General features: G+C 39.7%; 1 long non-coding RNA gene across 1 annotated transcript; it reads left to right on the forward strand.

Annotated features, from left to right (window-relative positions):
* Positions 1-4,611: 4,611 nt before the first annotated feature.
* Positions 4,612-6,048, forward strand: LOC130550255 (uncharacterized). Its single transcript, XR_008962376.1, has 5 exons — positions 4,612-4,717; positions 4,945-5,037; positions 5,273-5,468; positions 5,740-5,909; positions 6,004-6,048. It is a non-coding gene; the product is annotated as an uncharacterized LOC130550255 (long non-coding RNA).
* Positions 6,049-6,276: the final 228 nt, after the last annotated feature.

Here is a 6,276-nt window from a genome sequence, read left to right on the forward strand (position 1 = left end):
ATAATCCTTAATATGACACAGGATAATCTTGCCTAGATGATGTCCTCATAAGGGAAACTGTCCTTAAATTACAGTCAGTGTCATGCCCTACCCCCACATCAGATGGAAATCAAGGGAGCATTGTGGAAATACTAGTCAATGTGTGATAAGTTTTCTTCATCTTTAAAGGTGGAGTACAAGCCATTTCAAGCATTTGAATTCTTTACAATGATAAACGTGGTGGCATCTCATGCTTAACATAGTCACTTGTCATAAATGAGTTGGAGGTATGACGTAGTATTACTTAGTGTTGGGCGATATTCAATATAATCAGATCGTTCATCGCCAGCTGTGGATCGCCGATACACGATAGTATCGAGGGGCGGGGCAATTACGCATTTATCTATGACAAGCTGGATTTGTGGACAAAAACAGAAGCTTATGTGTCTAGAAAATGCTCATGTGTGACTGCAATTAGCATTCTATCAGAGTTTAAGTCAGTGCAGTTGGCAACATTGTTACTTACCACCTTTTAAACAAGAGAAAGTAAACTATTGCTATAAGTCAATATCATTCATCCAAATGCGTCATTGATGCCCCGTGCGCTGTTATTACTTGATTGCCAAACGGGAACAACTCGTGCGGTCTGGTTTTAAACCCTCACGCGCATAGAATTCCTGCAGAAAACCCGAGCCGCGCGCATCACAAGTCTTTCGTGCACTGAAAACTCAAAGCCCGCACATTATAAACTCTCTCTGGCGCGAGGAAAAGCCCGAGCCGCGTGCATCACAAGCTCTCTCGTGCACTGAAAACTCAAAGCCCGCACATTATAAACTCTCTCTGGTGCGAGGAAAAGCCTAAGCCGCGTGCATTGCAAGCTCTCTTGCATGAAGAAATGCGCAATGCGCGTTTGTAATATTGATTTGCAACATATATTGGCAAACAGCCAACTATCGTCTAGGGAATCAGCTATCGCCGATAGGTCTGAGGATCGTTGATACACGATAGTATCGTCTATCGGAACAACCCTAAGTATTATGTGCTCGATACACTCCGCCAGGGTTCTACAGATTTCGAAAGTTTTTTTCGTAATGAATTCCTGTTTGTAACAAGGGTTCTTAGTCCCTTATTGGACAATTCTCCCGGACAAGCACGCCCACGCTCAACCAGCGAGAGGAGAGAAAGAGCACGCCCATCAATAGCTTCGTTCGTTACGAAGTTCAGCTGTGTTTGTTTTCTGCGGCATTTCGGTGATGAATGTTATATAAACGGTGGATATAACGCTGGATTTGCAGATCGTTTGAAACATGTAGATGGAGTGGTCCCATTGCTAATAGATGCTGGGTTTGTTGGCTATCAGCGCATACATGCATTATGTAAACAACACAAACTTACAGTGAATCAACACTTATGCAGGGAAAACACGATGATGTATTGGGTGCTTGTGCTGTAGTTCCACCCACTGCACGCCTTTAGAAGTGTCTACTGTTTTCAGAAATAATCGTACAGCTGTATCTGTCTTTTATAAATAAGATCAAACTAAATACTCTTTGAAGATATGAAGTTTGCAATACTACTCTATAGCTTCTCAAATTAATATGAGATTGGCAGAAACTGCGTGCGTTACCTCCGCTTTAAATAGACATGCTATAACCAGAAAACTCTTCATCTTTCCAAATACTCATTATTTGGTCAAAGTTTGAGACAAGAACTCACGTAAAAGCTTTCAACATCTAACATCACATCAGTGTTCTGAAGAAACACATCTTCACTCACTTTCTCTTTCTCTGATGAAGGATGAACACTGTATTTCTCTGATGGAGAAGGATGAAAACTGCAATCGTCCACAGTCCCTGAGCTCTTATAACACAATTCCTGAAAATGGGAGAAAGACAGATACAACATTAAGACACAAACGTTTGCCTAGTGGCCACTACAAGTACTTCTACAACATATATACAAGGTCAATTCAAGTGCGAGTACATACTATCACTTTTTAATGCTAACATATTACACACACACAGCAGACAGAAAAAAATGAAATATTTGATTTCTTGAAGCAGGACACAATACAACATACTGAAACAAAATCAGATTGCAATGGACATTAAATTTAAACTGTCTGACAGAATATCTACTTTATGCGCATAGTGCACTATGCGCCAATTCTCATATAAGACATGATAAACCTGTGAACAAATGGCTAATTTTAGCAATCTTTTATAATGTAGGGGGCGATAGGAGAGATTGTAAGTTTTGGATGCTTCTTTGTTTTATATGCTAAGTGTCAATCTTGGAATATGCAATTTACAACCCAGTCTCACGGCAGTTCGTGATATAGTCACGAAATTTAATCTATTGGTTCGTGTTGGTGGACACGAATTTCCCTCTTTTTCGTGTCACTCACCACGAATTTCATCTAATGTATTTCAATAGGAAAATCTTTCGTGACCTCCACCACGAACATAACCCGTAACGCGAACTTGCATTGTTGGTTGCGGTGCTCTTCGAAGCCAAATCAGAGGTCCAAGCAAGGTCATCGGGATTTCCCGGTGCTCCCAATTGCAGTGAAAATGAAATACAGCCTGAATCATTATCCCACGGAACAGAACAGCCCGGATTAAAAAAAAACACCACTGGCACGCTTTTCTTATACTTTTCATACAGAGGACGCGCGTTCAATGCAAACGCGCAATCAGTTGCTGTGGGAACATAATTCTCAGTCGTTTCTGTGAAGGACCAGACACATTTGAAACTCATTGTCAACACAGTAGGCTATACACACGTCAGGGTCGAACACCTTACATTGCCATTATTTAGAATAAACTCCTACTACACAAAATAAAAATAAATCAACTAAAAGATGTTTAAATTGTTTTTCAATTAATCTTTTTAAATATTTCCCTAGCCCAAAAGACGGCTCTGGCGGTCATACATACAAATATACGAGACTGCGTTAATTAGAGACACACACATTTATTACAGTATTAAATGATAAAATATATATTCTGCCTTATTCTCTGATAAAAATTGGGGGGGTTACATTTGGGATTTCTGTCAGCAATTACCCATGATCCTCAGCCTCCGGAGCCAAGGCCGCAGCCGCGGGTGAATTCTTCTCATTGCGCGCTCAAACCACAGTCCAGGTAAGTTACGAGCTAATTACCAATGATCACGTTTTGTTTAAATGTTGTAATTGATGCCTTTCTTTGCCATTAAACTCACATGGTTTAAATGCTTGAGCAGCAATTAAACCCGACCATTGGTTTGCTCCTTATTAGCGAATAATAACAATAACAACAAATTAGGCTTGCTGAACGGAGCTAGCTAACTTCAATATAAGCTAACTCTATTAATAGAAAGAAATTCAAGGCACTTCTTCTGGTCCAAAAAAGTTAAAAATCCTTTATTCACTTCACTGCACACTGATGCATTTGGGCCTTCATCAGTGTGTGTTTAATTAGTGTAACTGTTATATATAATTAGTCAGTGAAGTTGGGAGACATCAAAAGAACCGTTACAAGGGAATAAAAAATATCAAATAAAACTAAATAAAAACAACAATTTTCATCATTAATTACTTAAAAGCTGTGTAGTTAATTATATCACTGAAAACTCAGCACGGATTATTAGGTACTCTGACAGACATTCATATCAGGTTCAACTTACTGTGTGGTCTACATATAACTGCAAATACTGCACTGTTCCAGGATGAGGAACCCCAGACGCATGTTACATGCCTTTTAACTTTCATACAGGAAATTGGAAAATCATGCATTTTATTAATTTACCTTAAGTATTTATAAGAAAAGGGAACCCTCACTTTTACCTAAACCTTATTTTAACAAACTACTCTACACTACATAAATAACATTTTCTGTTTCCCCTTGCAGATCCTGTCAAACAGTCACCTGTCCGAACATATACACCTGATTTACCAAACCCAAAGGCACCTTTAAGAGCCTAACCTATCTGTCTGTCTGTCCGTCTATTTAACTATCTATCTATCTGTCTAACTCTCACAACCTCTCTGTATACAGTACATCTGTCGGTTTGTTTCTGTCTGTCTGTCTGGCTGTGTGTGTGTTCATCTGTCTGTCTGTATCTGTTTACGTTGCAATGGCCTCCAAATATAAACTTGACTCACAGGATCCCCACTACCAAGAGGGGGGCATTTTACTTGAACGTGGATGGGTGACAAATTAAAGGAAAAATTTGAACGCAAGTGTTTTTTGCTAGTTTCAGCTCTTAAAGGGAATGGGAGATGAGACTCTGATTGGTTTACTGCACGTTTTGCCCAAAACACACCCGACTCATTAAGAGAATAGGGACCACCCTTTTAGACCATGCGCCTGCTGGGCCGACCATTTTTCCCATCTTTAAACTAGCAAAAGTGGATTCGGACACGCCCTAAGTTCACTTGCGCTTTAGACCATGTGTTTAGATGGTTAAAATAGGGCCCTTGGAGAATCTATGGCAAGGTTCATTTTAGCCATTCAACACCTTACTAACACACTGTGTTGTGTTTTCCTTTCACTAATCACCTGTCTTTTGGATCCAGTACCTTTAACAACATCAATCTTACAAGAAATATTCCCCCAACACACAGACAGCAGCTGTGGAGAGGAAACGTGCACGCTCTTCTGTAGGAGACCCTCCACAGACCTCTAAAAGGGACTTATAAGGACATGGCAAGCCGAGGGGAGGCAAGGAGGGCGACGCCAATCTTCAGCTACAGGTTATATCTGAATTCTTTTACATTTGTAAATTGTAGTTTAATTGAGTTTAAAATATTCCAATATCTAAAAAGGCATTAAAAAAGTACATAAACCTTTCGGTGGCACTGTAGTAGAATACATTACCAAGAACATAACAGAAGTATGTCTGATTTCATAAATTGTTCAGTTTTGGATAAAAACAAACATAGCCTAACATGTTTTTATTCTTCTATGTACTGTTTTTCAGTCACACACACCCCAGTTGAATGCTCCCTATCATCCAGTGTGGAGGTTCCACTTACTGTGCCCTCAGCAGAGCTAAATCCTCAAGAGCAATTTGGTAAATCAAAGTGATGAATTTAAGTTTACATCTAAAATCCATGTGTGATTAAAGAAAAACCCCTTAGACAAAACTGACAGTGCCGTAAATGGATTGAGAACACAATTTAGTAAAGATTAAGGCCAGTTTGATACTGAATCATGAAATGGTGTTTATTCTAAATATTGATCAGTTGACTTTTAATTTGTCCTCATCTAAATTGTCCCTTACAGCTTTTTTCATATTTTCTTTACAGAAAAAATATGGAGAGGCTCTCTGATATTTTGACATCTTATCCTGCTGCTGAGCCTCAGAAAAGCTCTGCATCATCATGGTCTTTGCGGCAGCAGAAAGCCTCAGAGCGCTAGACCATACCACCTAAAATGCCTTATTGCAAAAGAGGCTGATGGTCAGCCGTTGTGTTTTCTTTACTATGAGCCTGCTGTTATTAGGTTGGTTTTAATGTTTAGTGCTCTGCTTTATAGGCTAATGTGCATGTGTTTCGGGGGACACCCAGATGAAAACCACATTTATGAGGAAAGTAAATCTACGACCTTCTTGCTGTAAGGTGACAGCGCTAAACACTGAGCCACCATCAGTCCAATACAATAAAATCAAACCTAGTATCTAACCACATTTGGAATAGCTTAAATTGAGTGTGTTATACTTTATATGAGTTAATCACCTGAAATAATGTTACACTATTTTTTCTTTTCTCCCTAGGTGCAGAGAGTGTCTTCCTGAGGAGTGGTTCTGTGGGGACTGTGATGTATTGCGACACAAAAAACAGCCACTCCACAACAGGGAACGTGTGATTCATGGGTTTTTTGAAGCAAACCCTCCAACCTCATGCGTCATTAAAGGGCAAGATGGATATTGCATCCGTGAGAAAGGTATGTTCTCGCAAAAGCCCTCATTTTGCTGCTCATGTGTGCCTGCAGCCAGTTACAGATAATCTAAATTAGTGGTTTTCTTTCTTTTTGTCAGCATGCATTTCGCCAACAGTGAAGGTGCCATACTGCTCCTGTGAAGGCACAAACTTCAACCATGTTGGGCCAACCCGTGATTTTAATTCCCCACAATGGTGAATCAATTCACTTTGTGATTGTTTGTAGATTTTATGTTTTTTATACTAGAGTGATGTGGCATTGTGCTTAAAATTGACCCTTCGCAAGCAGTTTGATTGGCATGCGATCTGACCAATGATAACGCCGATATTATGTACCCCCGTGACTGATCACCATTTTGTCCGACAAACAA

Source organism: Triplophysa rosa, unplaced genomic scaffold, assembly GCF_024868665.1.
Source record: "Triplophysa rosa unplaced genomic scaffold, Trosa_1v2 scaffold270_ERROPOS360715+, whole genome shotgun sequence".
In the NCBI taxonomy this organism is placed as follows: domain Eukaryota; kingdom Metazoa; phylum Chordata; class Actinopteri; order Cypriniformes; family Nemacheilidae; genus Triplophysa; species Triplophysa rosa.